This window comes from Ascaphus truei, chromosome 12 (assembly GCF_040206685.1).
Source record: "Ascaphus truei isolate aAscTru1 chromosome 12, aAscTru1.hap1, whole genome shotgun sequence".
NCBI lineage: Eukaryota > Metazoa > Chordata > Amphibia > Anura > Ascaphidae > Ascaphus > Ascaphus truei.
Window position 1 is genome coordinate 36,743,410 of NC_134494.1, and position 22,836 is coordinate 36,766,245.

The window sequence follows — 22,836 nt, forward strand, 5'->3', positions numbered from 1 at the left end:
AGACCCTTATTTATAAAGAACGATTAGAGAAGGGCCCAACCCAGAAAATGGAGGTTTGCCCACGACCAATGTGAATACCTCACAACACATGTATCTAGGTAATACCGTTTGCTCTCACAGAACAAGAATTTTCTCTTATGTTAATATGCATCAGGGTTAAACATATGAAATTAACTGAGGATTATATATATATATATACATATATATAGCTTTAAATACATAAGGGTCACCTTTCTTATACTGTATTGAACGCTGGTACCGTTGAACACCACCTCAATCCCGACAGATCCAAGTGACAAATAAAAAGAAAACTGCGGCATTTAGATGGAAACGTTGAAGCGGCTCATAATCTGCTGCTCCAGAACTCCCCCATCCCCTATCTGCTGCTCCAGAACCCCCCATCCCCTATCTGCTGCTCCAGAACCCCCCCCATCCCCTACCTGCTGCTCCAGAACCCCCCCCATCCCCTACCTGCTGCTTCAGAACCCCCCCATCCCATACCTGCTGCTTCAGAACCCCCCCATCCCCTACCTGCTGCTCCAGAACCCCCTCCCCCCCATCCCCTACCTGCTGCAATACTCCCCAAAACCGCTCAGGCACAAGTAGAGCGCAGTGGATACATTGAGCGAAACTGACGTATCCATGAAATTGATGCTGATCGTATCGACTTAATGTCACAATGCCCGTGTGTGAACACTGACCCATATGACCATTGGTTTACGTATTTGAATTCCACTATGTATCTCAGGTGGGGAACGGTTTGTTAATGGATTACAGGCTCTGCCAGCTCTCAAGTTGTTAATGGCAAGTTTTTAAGTCACTGTCTTTCATGTGTCACAAAGTTGTCATGATAATTCTTGATCCCTCACCTTCCGCGACAGCTCAATCTCGCTGCAGCCGCTCAGCATCCTCGTCATTACAAACAGAAGCTTTCCTGCCATTTGGATGTCACACTCAATACTCGCAGAGATGTCGACACCCGAACAATTTCTCTCCCTAGCTGGCACTTGATATCTCTGCACTGGCCTATTCCCACAAAATCGATCCACCTGGCAATTATATAGGGTCAGGAGGGGCCACGAGCCAAGACAGCAAAAATTCTCACACCGGGTGCGAAAGTCACTCGCCAACGATGATTCTGCATTTCATAATGAGATCCTTTGCAAGATCCACTATAGCCCTTCAAGTGATGAAAGGGCACGAACGTCAGCTCAAAAAGGGAGCTGCACAACTGCCAGCATCTACTACCACGTTTCATCATCACAAAGGGTTATTGGGTGTGAGATGTAAAAGGAATATAGTTGAAGGAATGTCTTGTCATCTATTTGCAATCTGTTGAAGGGAAGGCGGTAAACATTTATTACAAGCTGTAAAAAATCATTATTGCCTTCTAGAAAGAACGTTCTTTTTTTTAATTTTTTTTTATTTGGGACCCTCCCACTTCAAATGAACTCTGCGATATAAAACACAGCAGGGTGGAAATGTGCAGCTTTCACAAAGCCGCCTCTTCTTCCTACTAAAGAGATAATCAGCGCAGTATATCCCCACTGCTGTACCTAATGCAGTCACTTAGAGTGTAAGCTCTCCGGGGCAGGGGATTTCCTTTCCTATTGTCTGGTTTTGTTTGTTGCGCTTATTGTATTATAATTTCCTGTACTGTCTCTTTTGTAGAGCGCCGAGTACATTGTAGGTGTTATATAAACACATACATACGGAAAAAGAAAATTTGAAGGCGCTAATGTGTATGAACTACAGGGTTATGTGAATATAAATGTGTATAACAGTGTTAAAAATTACTAATGATATAATATTGTGATTTTCTGCAGCCTGGGTGAAAAGGGGGGGTCTCAAACCCCTAGGAAAAGGAAGAACACCCTAGCGCACAAATCTATGATAACAATATACTATTAATATGTTATTGAAGCAATATCGGTAAACCAAGGTTTCTGAAGACAAAGTGAATGCAGATTTGAATCATAATATTTCATTAAAAAAACACAATAAAATGAACAATACAATTGAACAAACAATATGAAATATATTAAATCATAAATGATGAATTATGTATACCTAAACCTAGATTAAGCTCAAACAAATACCTGAGAGTGTTACAGAAACTAATAATAATAATAATATTAAAACTTAAACAAAGCCTCCCAAAAATCCAAAGGACTGATGAAAAAATGCAATGTTCTTGCATATGGAAGATTGATGCCAAGTGTCCTGATCGCTGTCTGGCCTTGCAGTTGTTCAGTGCTTGGCACTATGGCCCAGATAAAAGTTAAAAGGGGTTAATGCCTTTCTTTTTATGTTCGAGTCGCTGTAGTAATGCCTCCCTCCTTGGTTCGTGTGTGATCTCAGAAATGGGGCTGTTGTGCTGCACCTTTTGGTGATATGCAAGAATTAGTTTGGTTGTTTTGTATTTGCTGGAGTAGTGAATCTCTCACTGAGCGATATATGCAGGTTACCTGCGTTCTTGCGCTGTTTCTTTGAAGATAGTATCTGACGGGGCTGCTCCTGTTAGTGTATTGTGTCTGTAAGTCGTGTACCGGCAAAAAACATACAGTCTTACCCCAGGGCTCCGCTGCATGAACCAGAGAAGAGAAGTTCACGGTCGTCGCATCCGCCCGGTGAAGTAATAATGTCTCTGCTGGTACTTCCTTCGGCTCACAGCCTCACACAGCAGCCCTGCCGTCGGCTCCTATAGCAAACACTCCAAACTCTCCTTGTTTGCCGGTCTTTTGGCGCCAATTCTGATAGGAGCTGTGCAGGTAACTTCCTACAGGTGCTCACGAGGTCTAGGTATCTCACCCTACGCGTTTCACCAGGTTCGGCTTCCTCCTGAGCAGTGGGGAAGGGGGGGGGGGGGGTTCTTGAGGACTGGAGTTAGGGACCCCTGCGTTATCGTAAAGTCAGAGATTTAATGACCATTTAAAACCAGTAGTGCTGTGCTTGAATATAGGGGAGCAGTCTAATTATAGACGTTCGCCTTCGTCACCTTTGTAACATATTGACATACATTTTAGTGACCTGCCAGGCAGGATTCATTGATATCAGGTAAAAAAAAAAAAAAAAAATTTAAAAAGGACATTTTAGATGGATACATTTTTTTTTTTAAATTACTTACTCCGGGTCCCCTCATAACATCAACAGCGCTACCGCCATTTATTACCAGATATGCCATCAAAGCGTTGGGGACCAAGCATCCTCCTGTGGCTAGGAAGTCACTGAAATCTCGTAAACCTGGCCTGAACACCAGCTATAGCGCACATACCCCAGAGAAAGCTCGCCCTCAGGTACAGGCCAAGCTGGGGAGGATAGAGGTGTCAAGTGACTTTAGTCATGTTTACCACAAAGCCTTCGATTTGGGGACAGCTCATGAGAGGGCCTTTGTTGGACTCACCTTTCACATGAAGCTGCATGGATTGTCAGGATGGACAGCTGCCTCCCATTCCTGGTAGCTCAAACCACGGCTTTTATGAATTGCATAAGCTTCTAAAATAATAGGAGCGCATCAGTTAATCCTTCTGTTGTGTCCTGTCACTGCAGGGGGCGAGTGCAGCAAAATGCACTGCACACACTGGCCCCTCATAGTATTAAGGGGCAGCTTTTCCCCCCTTTCTATTTTATTTTATGAGTATGGACTTCAGATTTTTGCAGCAACTGTAGTGTGACACCGCTGATTCAATGATAAATTGAATAGAAATCTAAATTGCATGCGTCTCGCTTAAGGTTATCTATACGGAAAGGAAGACGGATCAAGAGTAGTTGAGGAAAACAAAGCAGTTAGAAGGCATGAAGTTTGGGTAATCAGATTGGGTCACGTGTTCCTGGTCTGTGGTTTCAACAATTAAAAGCTGCAGCACTCTGGGTTCATTACATGCAAAGGAAAGTGGTTTACTGCACACAGTTCCATTGTATGCAAACATTTCAGTCCTCAAACGTAGACTGGCCGTCAGGATTTTATCTAAAGCCGAGTGCTGCTATTCTCTGAAACAATATGACAAAGGAAGCATATTCTGTGCACTACGTGAGATGTTATGACGAGTTTATACAGGGTGATACTCTTCTGGAAAATCTAAGGTGATACATAAGCCAGGGGTGCTCAGGTTTTCACGGTTCCTCCGATAAACACATACACGGTTAATTTGCCCAGCATTCATTACAGGCAAGACAATTTGCCTAGGTATGCAAGGGCCTGCCCACCTGGCCTGCTGGTAGCCCTTTAAAACGGAACTGAAACCCCGTAAAGCTATGGTCCCAGTCCTCCCTGCTGCACGCACGCACACCTACAATGTACTCAGCGCTCTACAAAAGAGACAGTACACTACAGGAAATTATAATACAATAAGCGCAACAAACAAAACCAGACAATAGGAAAGGAAATCCCCTGCCCCAGAGAGCTTACACTCTAAGTGACTGCATTAGGTACAGCAGTGGGGATATACTGCGCTGATTATCTCTTTAGTAGGAAGAAGAGGCTTTGTGAAAGCTGCACATTTCCACCCTGCTGTGTTTTATATCGCAGAGTTCATTTTAAGTGGGAGGGTCCCGAATAAAAAATAAATAAAAAAAGAACGCGGCGGTCTGTAGGGGAGTGCAGGGAGGAAGAGGCCATGACGGGGCAGCCATTGGCTGCGCGCCGACCACGTGACTGCGTCGCGGGCAGACAAAATGCTTGTCTTCCCTGCCAGCGTACGCGTCACAGCGCTTTGCGTGCCCAGACACACACAGCCACTGGGGCCTTCCCCGTAGAGGGCTGCGCTGGGTGGTGCGTGCGCCGCCGTGAGCACCGGGGACTCCGCCTTAGATCTAAAGTATCAGATTAACAAGAGCCGGGAGCGTGGCCGGCTCTGGGCTTCCTAGAAAGGCAGAAAACATTTCCGCACATTCACAAAAAAAAAAGGCCAATTGTGGCCATTTACCGCCCGCAAACAAAGCTGCCGAACAATGCACGATAACTAAAGGCAAAGCACAGCTATCTGACCGAGAGATGATACATTTCCCCCATAAACTGCTGGAAATTAGCGGGGAATTTACAGTATCACTTAAAGTGTCGTCGTCCCCTAAAGTCTAGCGGGTCACACAAAGAAACAAGGGAAACACATCACGATTATTTTAGATTTTATTTCGCTTAGATCCTTCAATGCTCGATAAAAAACTGGAGGCTAGTAAGCATTAAATAGGAGTCAGCCTCTAGCCATCCCAGAACATACTGCTCAGCCAAATCTAAGGCTGAGTCCATGGTGACTCCAGCCGTGCAGAGGCACGCGGGAGCTGAGGGAAAGCGGGTGCTTTCCCTGGCCTTAGTTCGCGCGCCGTTCGGGGGCGGGCCAGTGACGTCACGGAGCTGGTTCGCCCTCATTGGGCAAACCGCTCACGTGACCGGCCCTGCGCTCCCGTGGGCACTCAAACTAGAAATTTGGCAAGACCTACGCCTCCGCACGCCTGCGCGAGCCCCTGCTAAAGCCGCTCTCATTGCGGCTGCAGGGGCTCACTGACAAGCGTCAGCGCGCCTCAGCACCTAAGCGCTGACCCTGGACTCAGCCTTATAGACTTTATGAATGTAGTATGAAAAAGAAGCATTCCTGCTACGATCAGTTAGACCAGGGGGGCTCAACTCCAATCCCCAGGCCCCCCTAACAGGACAGGTGTTCAGAATATCCCAGCTTCAGCACAGGTGGCTCAATCAGAGGCTCAGTTGAAGACAGATTGAGTCTGCTGTGCTGAAGCAGGGACATCCTGAAAACCTGACCTGCTGGGGGGGGGGGGGTGGGAGGGGGGTTGAGAACTGGCATTGAGCAACCCTGAGTTAGAAAATGCATATCAGCTTCCATGTAGTGATAAAGTCCCCAATAAATACGGCTTTTGTTACATTGCTGCACAGCGACACAATACGCCACTAAACCATATTCCACAGATTCTGTTCAAGGTTATGGAAATGTAACAGTTTCTGCTGTCTGTAGCCTGTGTCAGAGACATCACTAAATACGTTTTAAACAACACATCACCTTTATAAAGATACATTTCAGTCATTTTCTTTGTATATTGATCTGCAATAATTTACATATGAATTGTTTTCTGCTTCGCTCAATACCATCTTCAAGCTGTCGATCGCAACTGCCTGAAAAGGTATTTTATTGTCTGCGGATATGTCAATGTTAAATGATTTTTTTTAAATTAATATAATATGGTGCTTTAGCTGTTTAAAGCTGCAGTCACTCTTAACACTTATTAAAAATCACTTGCAGAGGTTCTTGCAAGTTTACAGTCTTACTGTTCATTCTATTAAAACTTCTGCAATTTGTAATACTTAAAACTTGGAAAGTATGGACCAAAGTTATTGTCACGGGAGGCCAGTACTTTTAACACCTTTATACCTTCTGGGATCAGCTCACTAGGCAAAACAAGGAAATGGAATAAAATTAGGTTTATTCGGGTATACCCGCGTACACACAAAAGAAATACAAAATACAGTTGAAATACATGCTTAATGGGGGTCTGGGGGTGAAAACTAGCCTCAAATAGGTGCAGGGTACCTGCTTCAGGATGGCTTACTCTAACAGGGAAATCCCTCCCGGCTTTCTGGTCCTCTTATCGGCTAAAAACCTTAGCCACAACCGCAACGTTCTATTTTCAGAACTTGGACCGGGCGTCTGACTTAGTCTCTGCAGGGCAGGCTTTCCTAGCTTCAGAAATGAAGCCGGCTGCTCTGTTATTCGTCACCGACTGAAGCCACAAGATGGTCTGGTCCTGTGCCTCGGCCATCTCCTTACATACCCTCCACTGTTCTATCTTCAGCATGGAAGTAGGAGTGGCAACGAATCAGAGAGTGTGAAATCCCTCCCACTAGCCAATAGAAACAGGGGCTCGTCTCTTGGCTGACATCGGAGGGGGAGGCGTGCCAAGCCGGCTCGAAAAGCCAAATGAGCGGGAAATATGATTTGGCCAATGGGAAATGCTCCTACGGGCTGCATCTTCCGCCACACAACCCAGGTCTGGCAGAGTCAAAAGGTGTCCCCCACAGGGTGCCCTTTGTTCTCCAGACCTGAATGATCACCCTTTCGTTTTTGGCACCTCTGGACATCCTCCCTCATTTGAACCCCGATGTCTATGCAGACATCCTGGCACCCATGTAGATGCCCAGCTGACTGGGTAGACATCAATACCTTACAGTTAATACACTTTTCACACTTGGTAATCCAGGCCGGGAATATGCTTAATAAAGACATCCTCTCGGTGAGTTACTATTATGTTTTTAAGGGGAGATATGTCCGGGTCAATATGCATACGCGTACCCGCAGAAAGTGTCTGCCTTCCGGGTACTTCCACCGGAGAACCGGTAACAAGGTCCCCGACCCTGTATGCATATTCTGAGCACAGATTCACCCAAAAATCCCACTTAAAACTCGCACACCAGAAATCTCTGCTTCCCTGCAAACTTGGAAATGTGATACTGGGGTTCAAAAACCTGGATTGTGGGGGACCCTGTATAGCCCCGGTGTAAGTCACCCCGTGTGCCTGCAAATCATACCTGCACGTTGGGGAGAATTACAGGACTACCGGTAACTGTGTCCCCCGAACTCCTGCAAACAAGACAAAAATATTTTGACCCGAATATCCCACCTGAAATTTACACTGCCGAAGTTTCATGCTTCTGGGACAAGGGGAACAGATAAAGCCCAAAACAGGTCTGGTTTTTCCAATATATTGCATGGAACCTCCATAACCCACCATGTCTTTATCTACAGACGCGTAACCGCAAATCATACACTATTTGAGTACATAACAGTACTATCAGTAACTCCGGTCAGCAACACTTTATACAGTTTTTAACCCTAGTTGCTCCCCAATATCTACCCTTAATCTCCTGCTCCCAAAGTCCCTGTCCTGCAGCTATTTCCTAACAGGGATCCTAACTAGACCTGGCACCCCTAGCTTACATTCCTGCACTGTAAAATGGGAACAGAAATACAGGGAAAAACACAGCAAGGCGCATAACTAGACCCAACAGCTGACAATTCAGCCCTTGACATACGTTTTTTAGGGGCAGCCAGCCGGGCTTCACCTTTATTAATACCCCCGACCGTCACAGCCATAGTTTCCAACACCCGATGACGGCTTGCTCCTCCACTCATGCTTCATACACACAGATCTGTCCCCGTGATGTTCTATGGGTCAAAGTGGCATTTGTTTTGAAATAATTCTGCCCAGCACACTTGCACCAGGGACCCCTGGCTTACGGTGAAATTCCCTTTTCTTTAAAGAGAACGTTTGGCCCTAATAAATAAAGCCACATGGGCAACCATCTGCCGGCTCTCGGACAGCAATAGGGGAAACTAATGGATTTCCATATCCTTCGTGCTTCTGCCACCCAGAGATGACGGCAGCAAAGCCATAAGGACAGGACTTGCAGCACCTGTTACAAAGCCGGTGCTTCCCCAGCTACACGTTCACCTCCCAGCGATGGGCGAGAACCTGACGACACGCAGAAATTAAACTAGACAATGGTAGGTGAAAAAGGTAGAAAAATAAAAAGAAACACCTAACGAAACACGTTATTACAGACACATACAGGGTGTGTGTGTGTGTGTGTGTGTGTGTGTGTGTGTGTGTCACACACACACACTTTATTTTACTTAGGAGCCTAATTCCATAAAATACATATATGAGGTTTCTTTTTATAAAGGGCGGGGTAGGGTATTAATCTAACTGAAGAGAGCATTTCCACGATTTTGCAGTGAGGATTGTGACCAGGATTAAAAAGGATTAAAATGAATTGTGAACAGCACTTTAACCCTTTGATTTGCCATGTGCTGCTGGCAGCATAGGGGTTAATGTGTACCGTAACCATGCCCCCTTCGCCTTCGCTTCTGGGAAGAGAAGGTAAATTAACCCTTTCACAGCCACAGGACACAGCATTACATGCTGCCCTGGCAATGAGAGGGTTACTGGGACATGCACAGGTGTGGTCCTTCACCGAAAGGCCGGTGGATGCATGGAATGGGCTCCAAGCATAGGTGAATAGGCAAACAAGAAACCCAAAACGACACAATTGCACAGCACAGCGCGAAAACGGTGACAAGGACGGAGATTACGTGACCTCTACAGTCTGAAAATAGATGCTCAGTGTCACTAATCTGCTGTCAGACGCCACGGTTTTATATTAAACCTTTAAAAAAAATAGTGCCAAAAGGAACCAGTCACAAGCCATAGGGTCTGAGAACCACTCCTAGCGCCTGGAGTAGAAAAAGATTAGTATAACACTGCCCTGCTTGTCACTATGGAGCAGAGCGAGGTCTCCTAAACACCGGGGCTAATTGGTCACAGTGTCAGACCCAATGAGGAGCCGCATGTTAATAGAACCTTCTTCCCCCCTCGCCCAGGAAGGCGGCGGGGAGACAGCAGGCAGGAAGCCTGGCCTTGGCTCTGCTGTTTGTTTGCAACGCTGAGCGGAGAGGTAATGGAAGTCACACAGTTTAAAGCCTGACAAAGAGCCGGGGTGTCAAGGAGCCAGAACAAGAACAAATTAGACAACACCCCGGGAATGTGCGCTGGGTGATAAATAATACATGATTATTCTCCTCATGCCCGTGACTGCAGACCAAGGCCAAGGCCACAACTAATAATCACGACTTAGCCAACAAAGGAGCGGATCTGTTTGAAGGTATTTATTTTATGCGAGAAATAGTAACGCAGTTAGTATTATGCTGGTTAGAGCAGCTTTCCTGCGTGCTCACCTGCAGTGGAATAGGGCTATACAGGTCGTCCAATGTTAACCTCTTGGCTGCCAAGGAGCATACATGATCCCTGTGGCGCGGATGGGATTATTATCAGTACTGTTATATATCCTGCAGCGATGACACGGGCTAATAACTCCCTGCAGCAACACACAGAGAGACTGCTTTGTCCTGCCCGGTTAAGGCTACGCGTATAGTGCCGGCGACGTCAGGCTACGGTCGCTGGAAAAATGAGAGAGACGACTTCCAGCGATTGCGACCAAGCCGTCGCTTCGGCAAGGCATTTGTTTTGCCGCGACGTCGCGTCGCTGGCACTATAAGCGCAGCCTAAGGTGTTAAATGTATCAGTGGTTTTTCATCGCAAGCACATTAAGTGTAATATTTTCCCATTTACCGCCTTTGCAGAATCTACCAGATAATATTATTTATTATTGAATGTATATTAACTACGCTTCTGAATTGCAGTGAATCTGATTTAAAAAAAAAAAAAAAAATCAGCCTTTTAGTCTTTTAGAGTTGAAGGCTGTACGCTGTAAAACATTTTGACTTATGAATAAAATCTATCTGGAGGCTTCTCCGCCGTTCTAGCAGAGATGTATTACTCAACGCGTTAAACAAACAGCAATAGGCTCCTGGTTCCTAATGATATTGCCATAGGAACCTTATTTATGATTTTTTTTAAAAGCCTGGCAGCCTCATTAAATCTAAGCCTCATTTAACTAGCAGGACAGTTTTACAATGGGGCTCACGGACATGCCGTGATAAATGGCTGAAATAGCATCCTTCCACAATACACACTTCCACAGTGTGGATAAAACAGGCATCGGCCTTCACAATGCCAAGTCCTGAATAGTAGGAAGTGGACAAACGGAGCATGTGGTCCAGGAACGAGAGAAGAAAGACACAAGCAAAATTATAGGAATGAACGCGGGCGGGTCTCAGGAGTACCGGAGACTCTTCCGAATAAGGACCCAGGTGGGAAGGTTTCCCGACACTCGGTCCCTGGAAGGGAAGAGGCGTTTGGCTTAAGGATGAAATAACTCGGCCCTTATTCCCATGTCAGAGAAGTAGAAATAATGGTTTCCTGAATGAAGAATGGATGCCCTTCAACAAACACCTGAAGAAATCTTCTATGAATTGGTGGCTCTAAATAACCACCCTATGTATCACCACAATTGTGAGTGAGATACTTCATAACCGTCATTGCACTTATTGGTTCAAACGAAATTGCACTCTTGTTGTTGTTTCTTGTTTTTCACACAACCGGGGAGTATTTGCGCTCTTGATCCTTCGTTTCAGTGTACCTGTTTTGGACTTTGGATTGAGTCCTTTTTCTGGAGCTGCACTACTCCCATACATAATATATTTAATCTTATTATCACTAGTGTGCTCACTAGGTGTATCACTATAACGGTATGTGCGCTTGAAACCCTTTTTTCCTGAATGAAGGCAACTTACATATTCAGGTGCCTGTCTGTGGTGAAGTATGGGGGTGAGGTTAATGTACACGCAAGATATATTCAAAAATATTCTGAAGTCAAGCTTAAGGAGACAAAGAAAATGACTTAAAAAAAAAACAGATACAATTAAACGTTTTCAGGTAACATATACAAAAGTCTATGGATGGGATAAGATCCAAAACATGTTACTACAGAGCAAGTGTACGAATCTCCAGCCCCACAATGCTTTTTATTTATTTCTAAAATATTTTCAGGGAAATAAATACATTGAGAGTTAACCCCCCCCCCCCGTTTTCACGTCTGAACTGAGCACAAAGTAATGTTGACAACATTACAAGTTACAGTTACAAACATGTTTAAAGGAGGAAACAGCCGAGGTCTTGGAGGAACTTAGACAGGAAGCGGATTTGAGAGACTCCGGTAACTTGTTCCATAAGTGGGGTGTTCGGTACGAGGAGGAGGAGGAAGAGCGCCTGCAATTAAGGGACTGCCCAGGGCCTACAAAGACTTTAATCCGGCCCTGGTTATAGAGTTAGGCTGCGGCCAGGCAGGGAGCGCGTGGCGCTCGTGTGCGGTGACATCACGCTCCCTGCTTTGCCGGGAGATTTGTGGCCGGCTAGGTGCGCTCGCGGAGGTTGTGGCCATGACGTCACGGAGCTGGTTCGCTCTCATTTGGCGAAACGCTCACGTGAGGCACCAGCGAGAGGCCAATTCAATTTTGTTTGCTTCGGCAAGCGTCTAAGCGCCCAGCATGCGGAGGCGCTCACTCACGCTGGCCACACACATTGCTGCAATGTGCTTTATCGCGGCCAGCGTGAGAGCACGCTCAGCGTCACCCTGGCCGGTGTGGCTGAAACTGCGTGTGTGTAGGATAGTATCAGTATACATGTTTTAAGTGGTCTTACAAATGGTGGGCAGATCATTTATAAAGACAGAAAAAGTTAGAGGTTCTAAAACAGGCTTGGGGGACCCCATCGGTAATATCCAAGTGGGGAGAGTTGGAGCCTGAGATAAACACATATTTGGGATCTCCATGATAAATTAGAGCAATGCCAGTTTAACGCATGCGTCCATTTCTACAGGTCTGGAGCTTGCGTATTAGAATAGCATGGTCAACGGTATAAAAAGCCTTGGCAAAATCTAGGAATATTGCACCAGTTAATGGTCCATGTTCCATTCCCCACTGCATCTCATTGCATATTTTAAGAGTCGTTACGATGGAGTGAGTTGGTCGAAAGCCAGATTGGAATGGACTAAGTTGACTTCTTATGAAAGTTCTTCTCTTCAGATAGACTTCCAACATAGGGGGGGGGGGGTTATTCATTCCAACATAGGGGGGGGGGTATTCATTTATCAGTAGTGCCAATTAGGGAACTCTAGTACTGAAAAACTCCAATTGACTTAAGTGCTAGTGTCCCAATCGGCACTATTGAAGTTTAATGAATAGGTTCCTTAGCGTGGCTGGTTAGTTTTACGAGCCATGTTGCTCTTGTGTAATGAGCTGATTAAGCCCCAAAGGCCAAGAGATTAGGCCAGTGGTATTTGAGAAGACATCTTATTGAACCATTCACGTAACCACGCATTAAGGGGCCTACCAGCGCAGGAAGGTGTCTTACGGCTAAGCACCGCTTAGTAAATATACCCTTAAATGTTTTATGGGACAGCCTTGGGATACGTTTCACTCGGGCTTATCCATGTTATACAAACAGGACCAATTATCCAATATTCTGGTGCTGCTATTTTGCAATAAATGGACGAGTATAGATCTCGGAATATTGCATAAACATAGGTGGAAAACACAATGGAGATTATGGTATTCACAAACAGAAGAAACCTATAAAACATTACTTGTTGCTGGGCCCTCTCATCAAATCGTTTAGTGCTCCGACTACCCAAGTGATTCCAGCATAAGAGAGGTTAAAGATAGCTCCGAAGGGCATTACAAAATACACTGTCTTGTCATTCTACAACAGAGGGGCCGGGGGGCAACTCCCAGACATCAAGTGCCACCCACAGGTCAGGTTTGCAGGATATCCCTGCTTGAGTACAGGTGGCTCAATCAGTGGCTCAGACTTTGACTGAGCCACCTGTGCTGAAGCGAGGATATCCGGCAAACCTGACCTGTTGGTGGCCACCCCTGTTGTAGAATGAAAACCAAACTAAAAGAAGCAAACCAGAAGTTGGAAAGGGTTTGACGTCCTATAGGGTGTGACAGGGAAAGAGGAGAAGACCGTAATTAAACCAGCGGCATATGTGGGAAGAAGAGAACGTTTCATGCTCCAGTCTGTGTTTGGTCTACAAAACAGGAAATGAAAGATTTGAGACTAATTTAGGTGCTTGTAATTGAATCTGCCCATTTCAATTTAAACACCTTGAAGAAGAAAAACAAAAGAAAGAAATTAAATCTGGGGCAGTGAAAATGTACACACACACACAGTGACAAACACAGTGACACACACACACACACTACAGTTTCCATATGTACTTTTGGATTCTTATTACACCCGGGAAATAAAGTTACTTTACATTGTAACTTATCAGCTTCATAGTCACTGCGGTGTGGTGAACACAAGAGTGCAATAGTGCACAGACATTCAGAGTGTGTGTGAGAGTGTGTGAGTGTGTGTGTGAGTGAGAGATTGTGTGTGTGAGAGAGGGAGAGAGCGTGTGTGTGTGAGTGTGAGTGAGAGAGTGTGTGTGAGTGTGTGAGAGAGTGTGTGTGTGTGAGAGAGAGACAGACTGAGGGAACCTGCTGTGTGTGTGTGTGTGTGTGCACACACATCAAACTTGTGTGCAATGAGTCTGAAACAGCTTAATAAATGCTTGTATGCAGATACTGTAAGATGAACACACTTTATTTAAGCGCACTATGAAAATGATGAACGCTACTGTTATCATCTCTCCTTTCACTGGGGCACCTCTGTCCCCACGTGCTCCATCTTTCACTGGCTGCTCCCTTTCCTCACCTTGTCTCTGTTTATCAGCTCAGGGAGAGCATTTCTTCTTCTAGTCACTGATATCTCTGGGAACCAAACCCATTAAGATATTTCTGACCCTTGGCCCTGCTATTTTAACTGTCTGGTGTACAGGAAGGAACCATTAAAAATAGGATAACAATGCCCTTACTCACACAAGCAAGGAGCCCGATTGTGATTGATGCCTGGATAAATATACAATGGCAGACCCTACATTTCAACACAGCTTTTCATAGAAGGGAAAGGAGGAGGAGGAGGAGGTTTCCATTCCTAAGAGGGGATGGGATTTTCACCAACAAAACTCCCACTGAACGAGGCCCCGGCTAAAGAGAGAGCCATTCATTTGCTTCCTCCTAAGTAGTACATGACAAACATTGCATTAGGAAACATTAAGCGTCAATTCAGATTTCCTACACATTATTACAGTTTCGTTTTTTGGTGCGGGTTCTGTTTTAGGCTACGACGGTAGCTTTTAAGCAGCAGTCCAAGCTTGTTTTTTTTTTTTTAAATACATTTTTCCTCCCCTTTAATATGTGCATCAATACAATCCACACAATAAGTAATTAGCCAAGTTGCCGATCGGTCCTGTTCTCCTGTGATAGAGCGGCGAAGATTCGGCTCGGGGGGCTCGCTAATGGCTGTCGGAGCAGCAGAATAGGACCAAAGATTCAAAGTGCTGTGGGGAAGATCAGGTAGTCACTAGATACAATTGGTGCACTGCTAGAGAGAGGGGGCTGGGCTCAAAAAAGGATTGCGCCACAGCCTGTTTCAGAAGAGGAAGGGGATGTGACTTTGTAAATGGTTGCTATAGAAACAAAAAAATGATTGTTGCATTATAATACATCAAAAATGTAATTCAGATTTTTTTTTTTTAAATGCTACAAGTATTTTCTCATCGTACAGAACTGATTTCTAAAAAAAAAAAAAAAACACAGGATATTGCTTGCTCTGCAGCTTTTATGAACTAGCAGGAGAATCATTCCTCATTGAAATTAAAATGTACATGGCTTTCCAAACCTCGCAGGTCTCTTCTTCACAATAGGCATTGAGATGTGTCCCGGGCCGCTCCGGCAGTGTATATGCTTTGTAAGCCGACCACATTGATGCATAATGTCTCTTAATTTCATTATTCATTTTTTTTAATTACAGGTTTGAAGCTGGGAGATTTCGGAGCTGAACCTCATTCATTTCAGCTCTGGGGACCCCGTGCTTCCGGAGATACCTACCTCCGTAGGGAGCGCTGGTATTTCTTCAGCCAGGGAACTTGTTAGCCTAACGAAACAGCGGTGTTTAAATGTTCTGCGGCCCAAGAGGAAGCCAGAACGTCTTCCCTTGTGACTTCCTATTATCCCGCTTGACGTGGGGGTTTAAACTGAAGACCGATACTGGCACCCACTAGGGTGGTGTCTCGGGAAGCAGGGGTTCCGCGGAGATGTAATTAACACAGCTCCGCTCCGGAGACCCCCTGTTTCAAACCGATCATTTAAAACATTTCTAAATTTGAAATTGCGCAGTGCTACTTGTTTTGCTGCTTTACGAGCTTGGGGATCTGAGGAACACAGCCGTTATTTTAGTAATGAACCTCAATCAATAACTTCTGAGAAGGGGGCAGAGTAATACGCGTGAATGGAGGGGAAACAATTGAAAGCAGAGACTCTGAACTTGGGTAGAACCAAGCTTTTGTCAATCCAATTATTACCAACTATAAAATAGTTGCAATTATAATTGTCGCGGGTTGGAATGCCTTTTACTGGAGCGACATCATAGTTCTTCATTAATCTAGCCACACACACGCTTGCAATAAGAGGACCTGAAAGTGTGTGAATTATGATATACATGCAGAACCAGCCTGTTGGACATTGAATCCCACAATGAAATATTCCTCCAGGACGAACACACACCAGATAGAAGTCTGCACTGTATATAACGTACATATCAATACACAGAAATACATGCACAGTGAGTACAATGTATTTCCTTCCATATTTCAACCATTAAACCAGCCATACGGGTTAACTTAAAAATACATCTTAATAATCATCTTTTTTTTATTTGAGATTTGAAGCAGGGGGGTCTCCGGACCTGAACCCCGTTAATTTCAGCTCTGGGGACCCCCTGCTTGCAGATATACTTCACTCCGTGGGGGGTGCCGGTATCTCTGCAGGGTTTAAAGGTCCACATTTCGTGGGCCAATAGGAAGGCGCTCCGGATGACATCACGGTTTCCTTTTGGTCCGCGTGACGCGGGGCATTTAAATGCCGCCATTAGATTTAGGATCATAGTTTCTCTGCTTGCAAGGGGTCCCCGGAGCCGACATTAATGGCGTTCAGTTCCGGAGACCCCCTGCTTCAAACTTGTAATTATAAATAGTATTTTTTTTTTTTATAAAGTTAACCCGTATTGCTGCTTTAAAAAAAAAAACACAACAAAAAAACCATAGGATATTTCAATGTTGCAGTAAACATTATTCAATACTACACAATAAATAAAAACCCATATAGAATTGTGTATGGGTTGCTGCTTTTTAAGCAGGAATATCTTCCAAACAAAAGAGCTGCAACATATCCTCGGTGGCAGCCACGAGGCGCAGAGCACGTTATACTGGTCGGGAAGATCTGGTATATAAAAAAATACAGCGTGTTCGTTTAGGAATTTAACGAGCCATCGCTTTGTAATCAAAACAGGGCGCCTGGAATTTGCTGCTGGCAGAAAACGCGGCTTAGGGGTTTGCAGCAAATATCAGGGTCGTCTTGTAATGACATTACACCAATACACAATGACAGCGGGTGGGGTCCATTTAACTCAGAGGTGGGAAACTCCAGTCGTGAAGGGCCATCCACAGACCAGGTTTTCAGGTTATCTCTGCTTCAGCACAAGTGGCTCAATCAGTGGCTCAGTCAATGACTGAGCCACCTGTGCTGAAGCAGGGATATCATGAAAACCTGAACTGTTGGTGGCCCTTGAGGACTGGAGTTGCCCGCCCCTGGGTTAACCTGTAACCCATAAACCCTGCCTATCTCATTCAATACGATCTTTTCCTTGGAGTTCAATCCGCTTTGCCTATGCCCCGTGCAGCTAACTGCCCCTTCACTTAAAGCAGCAATCTCCCCGGAAACCTACATGGCTTTTCCTTATATGGGTAATTTGCTCCTGAGCTTGTCCTGCTATCTTTTTTTCCCAACGTCTCTCTTTCTTGTGTTAAAAACGATCATTTTCTTCATCTCTAATGTGTGAGGTTACCATGGTAACCTGTACACTGCCCTGGGCTGTGGGGAAGATCTCCATTTTAACATCCCAGACAATTAATATATCAAAGACATCTCCTGAACGAAGCACATTTTTTATTTTCATTTTAACTTTTTAACAGCGTTGGAAAGGGCAAGAGAAGATCAAAGGGCCCCCCAAAAAGGCAGTCAGAGCCGACATCTGCTTAACCTAATGACAAAGACTTGTAACACACCTCCCTTATTACTTAATTAGCTTATTGTGTAACATCACTACATAATGTCCGTGACATCATCCAGCCGCATGAAATGGATTTGGTGAGATTATGGAGAAATCAGAAGACGGCAGATTGAAGTATTCGCTTCCTGCAAATCTACTCTTTGGAAAACCGGACCCATCCAAGTTTCAGATGGGTTATTTCTATTAAGGCGACATCATAATCAACATGAAGGCTGCAGAGGTTTCATAAATCGCACCCTTCATAGCTAAACATCATTACCACTATCATGACAAGGTATCCACATCTGAATTCTGTGCCTCTCAATACAAAAGACAATGAGAACATGCAATCCACAAATAGTCCAAGTAATGGGGGCAGAGATCGCAATCTGATGGCTGGAAAAGGTTTGCCCGTGTTAAAAAATAAATAAAGATTTTTGTCCAACTGTCCATTACTTTTTTTAAGCAACAGCTATCAATACCTGTGTAATTACCAGGAACACCAATGTCACACTTGTTCAATGTACTGTCAGTTTTCTCTTTTGGCTGTGCTATAAATGCACCTTTCCCTAAAACATACCCACTGCTTATACCCCAGAGACATTCCCCTCTGATTGCTGCAGTTCAGCTCCATCAGGCTGTCAAAAAAAAAACACAACGCACGTTCATGATTTCTGGAATAAAGGAAGATCATAATGTGCATATGTAAATCACCTGGATTAATGGGACGCCTTTATTGTTCATAAATGTGAAATACAAATATCATACGATGACAAAGTGCTCTTTGTGCAGCTGCACAAAAGCCGTGTCTCCCCCCCTACCAAGGACAGTGCACAGAGGGTGGAGGGAGCAATTAGTGTGGCAGGTTCTATTAACACAGAATGCACCATAGCACAATAGGCAAAGCACAGAGAGAGTTTAATAGAGGATCCCCTCAGTCTTTTTGCGTTAATGGCGCTAGGACATCATCAGAAAGTGTGACCCAGGATTTGTTGATAATGAGACTCGATGCCCCAATTCACATCTAACCATGGACCGGTACCAAGAACCTCTCTTCCTATTTTCCTTCTGCACCCCCTTCCAAAATTCCCACCCTCCCCCCATAATATTCATTGTATTAGAAGTATTGAATTGTTTGTAAAACCAATAAAATATAATAAAAATGAAATTAAAAAGATTGTGTTTCATCGAGCCAGTCATTAATGGAGTAACGTAACTCCTTCTGTGCTTCCAATACGCGAAAACGTTAACCGCCGCACTGCCAGGGGGTCATGCAATGCACGGCAATACAATGAACACAGGGTCCCCCGACAGTAATAGTTGTGCAACCCTTCCCACGTCTATACACAGAAAACCCCGGCCCTGATCTGAGCTTGGGATGAATATAGCAAAGTTTAGAAACAGCCGCCGTACTGTTATACCGACATCGAGCGTCATTTCTCCCCCGACATCAGTTCTTAAGTTACCTTTCCCTGCAGCTCAATGAGAAGGTCTTTGGGTAACGTGTGCCAGGTAACTGCTCGGATTTATTAGGCTGGGATATATTCATTTCTGTGTCTAACCCAGGGGTGGCCAACTCCAGTCTTCAAGGGCCACTAACAAGTCAGGTTTTCAGGATATCCCTGCTTCAGCACAGGTGGCTCATTCATTTCAGCTCCGGGGAACCCTTGCTTCTGGAGATACAGATCTCCCGTAGGGGGCGCCAGTAGCCGCTCGGCTGGCAGGCTTCATGTAACGGGCGGGCCAATAGGTAGCCGTGATGTCATCAGGTTTGGCTTCTTATTGACCTTTAAACTTTCCAGAGATACGAGCGCCCCCTCTGGGGAGGTAAGCATCTCAGGAAACAGGGGGTCCCCTTAGCTGAAATGAATGGGGTTCAGATACGGACACCCCCTGCTTCAATCCAACGTTAAAAAAAAGAATTAAATAACAAAAGAGCATGAATCGCTTCTTAAAAACTTCCATGAACAAAATCACAGCGTCTATGGAAAGTGTATCTTAAAAATGTAGCCTTTTATTTTGTTTGGATTTAATTTTTTAAACTTTCCTCATTCCAACTAACTACAGCCGTACGTATATTTACGAGATGGAACATAATATTGTCACACAGCACTTTGTATCGTTTCAGTGCCTCTCTCCTTAACTTTGGCATCACGGTCATGTCAGAGAGATTAGTGCCGGAGCTGCCAGGATGTGTCTGCTTTTTCCCGCATAATGTATCTATTGAAAAGCATTTATTTGTCACAGATAACCTCGGGATCTGTAGCCACGGAGCCAGCCAACGGCTCCTTTTGACAGACAATAACCAGAGACTTCAACCTGTCCAAAATGCAATGATTATACTGTATAGAAAAATGAGCACGAGCAAAGTGTTTTCTGATCGCAGCTGCAGACAGACCTAACGAGAGTGCTGAACGATGCAATGTGCAAAACAGGAGTCAAAAAGGCAACTAAATAAGGACGAAGTCCCAAAGGAATTGCAGAAAAGTGCTATCTGTACATATAAAGAAGCAAAAGGTGAAATCTTATAGTTTTTTTAAAAATAAATCATTACTGTAGTATTAGATATTAGCGACTTTTTTGTTGTTATTTATATTCAACTCAACACCTATTTTAAACGAGTTTTAAAGCATCCTTTGATTTCTATAGCTGGTTTTGCCCACCTCCCCAGCAGTGCAAGATCTTTGTAACACTTTCCTGTTTGGGATCATTTGTTGCCAATACTCCCAGCAGTTTGAGTTATGAGGATACATTGTAGCTGCTGAGTTACATTGACTGAAACAGCCATTTTGTTAGGACACACAATCAGGATTGTTCAGATTTATACCAGGAGCATCAAACGATTGCCAGTTTAGGTAAGAATGTAGAATTATGCGTTGTCCCATACTTTACATATACAGTACAGATAAGAAGAAAATGGGGGGGGAAAGTTGGAAAGTAGTATTGCTGCTTTAACAGAAGGATTTGAGTGATTAATTAATCGGTGTAAATATGCTAAAGGTTATAAGGGGGAGATTCCCTGCACAGTGATGCGGGGTCTTCACGTCAGGTAATGCCAGCACTTTGTGATTCACAGCGTTTGTGTCAAATGCACGTATTCTCCATTTTGCCACCGAAAAGTGTCAAATAAATCTTATTGAAGGCTATATTTAACATTGTACAGGTCATAATCATCTGTATGTCAGTGTACACATTCCCAAGGTCCACAATTGCCAAACGGTGTCTACAAGATTTGCCTATTGTAAATATTATCTAAAATTATCTAAATATTTAACTCCAGAAATGTCATTTGATTAAAAAAAAAAAAGACCCATAAAGATTTTCTAATAATGAAAAAGACAAATACATTTTACATTTTTCATTTCAGATCACACTGTAAGTAAAAAATAATAATTGCACACTAGAAGTAACACTTTGTTACTGTGTGTATATAATAGTGTGATTTGCCAGGATGCGTTTTTTTTTGTAGATCATTCTTGATGATGATATTACCTAGACGGAGGTACAAGCACACGCACAGACTCTGTCGTCTCCAGAGAGTTCGGAGGTTCCAGTAGCAGAATCTGATTACATACAGCACACGTCAGAAAAAGCAGGTCTGGACCATGTCAACTTCTGGGTGTTACTTACTAATGATAAGTCTCAAGCTCCAGTATAGAAGGTCAAAGAAGGTCAAAGAGTCCAGTGTACCAGTAAGCAGCAGTCTGTGCTGATCAACCGTTGTCTTTGCATTTCATGTTGTTGTTTGTATCGTAAAAAGATAAGCATTTAAAATGTTAAGTGGCTAATGCCAGATGATTTAAAAACGGTCATTGTGTGGCCGAAAATCCCTACTGATGTCAATGTGGATTTGTGGTAAAAAAAAAAAAAAGACCACTTTGAAAAAGAAAGAATTGTTCCCATGTGTCTGAGAGGTTAAAATGGAGCTCTCCCCAGAGCCCAGTGTAGTGATAAGGTCAGATGCTAGAGATCAAGAAAATAACAATGAATTAAAAAGACAAAAGACTCAGAGGGCAAGATCCGAAGATTAGGAGTTAAACTCATAGGCTTCTGTGGGAGATTTCTGCTTTAACTCTCTCTCTCTGTGACGATGCTCGTCTCCGATCAGGAAGCGGACCCGCAGGGCTGAGGGAGGGATGCAAAGAAACCGGCCAGAGCCCCGGGACAGAGTCCTGTAAGAGTATCCGTAGCCGGTAAGCAGGCAGGGGTCAGGGCTGGCGGCAGTGGTGCAGAATCCAGGCAACGGGCTGGGGCAGGCAGCAAGGTCAGGGTCACGGTCCGGTGTCAGCAACAGGGAAATCAATGAACAGGGGAGCCACAGCAATAGGCAAGCCACACAGAGGGCTCAGGAACAGCGAAGGCTCAGGAACTAGAGCCCAGGGTGGCCAGGAACACAGCTAAACGCATACAATGCTCGGGCGGGGACTGGAGTCACTGGCTGCTCTTAAAGTCCAGGAACAAGTGCAGCCAATAAAGCATGCTGCCGGTAACCAAAATGTCCACAGCAGCCAGGTATGGGCGGGTTCCAGCCAAAGCCTGGACAGGAACCCTTACACTCTCGTCCTCTGGGACCAACCATGCTTGCGAGACATACAACACGGGGATACACATGAATAAAATCCCGTAGAAATAAAGTAACATGTCTTCATAAGGTTTGAAGTAGAATATGGCAATATACCCAAATAAATAACTTACGCAATGCCAGGATGTCTTCGGTCGGTTATCACTAATTCCTGGCGTTTTCCAACGGAAATGTAGCTCCTGTTTTATTCACGTTCCTCCGCCCCAAATTGTTCAGGCTTTGAATATGCATCAAACTAAATGGCCTTAAAGCAGCAGTTCAAAAAAACAAAAAAAAAATCCATAAAATATGTGCATCAATAGAATCTGCACACTGACAAGTGATTAGCTATGTTGCTGATCGATCTGTTCTCATGTGATCGATCTGTTCTCATGTGATCGATCAGCGTAGATTTGGCTCGGGGGTTCACCAAATAGATCTTGGGTCCTCTTCTGCTGCACTGACAGCCAAAGTTCTGTGGGGAAGATCATGTGACCAGGCAGTTCCTAGATACAATTGGTGGACTGCTAGAGAGAGGAGGGCAGGGCTCAAAAAGGTTCGTGACAGAGCCTGTTTCAGAAGAGGCAGGGGATGTGACTTTGTAAATGGTTGCTATAGGGACAAAAAAAAGGCTTATTAGAATACATTAACAATGT

The 22,836-nt window shown here is 44.5% G+C and overlaps 1 protein-coding gene across 6 annotated transcripts in view; it reads right to left on the reverse strand.

Moving 5' to 3' along the window:
• MPPED2 (metallophosphoesterase domain containing 2) overlaps positions 1-22,836 on the reverse strand; it is a 102,016-nt gene that overhangs the window by 16,614 nt on the left and 62,566 nt on the right. Inside the window, exon 5 of one of the 6 annotated variants that reach the window (XR_012787604.1) lies at positions 22,315-22,792. The exons of the other annotated variants lie outside the window; for them this stretch is intronic. The gene's annotated coding sequence lies outside the window, so the exon portion shown is untranslated. The remainder of the gene's footprint in view (positions 1-22,314; positions 22,793-22,836) is intronic. 6 annotated transcript variants of the gene reach the window in all.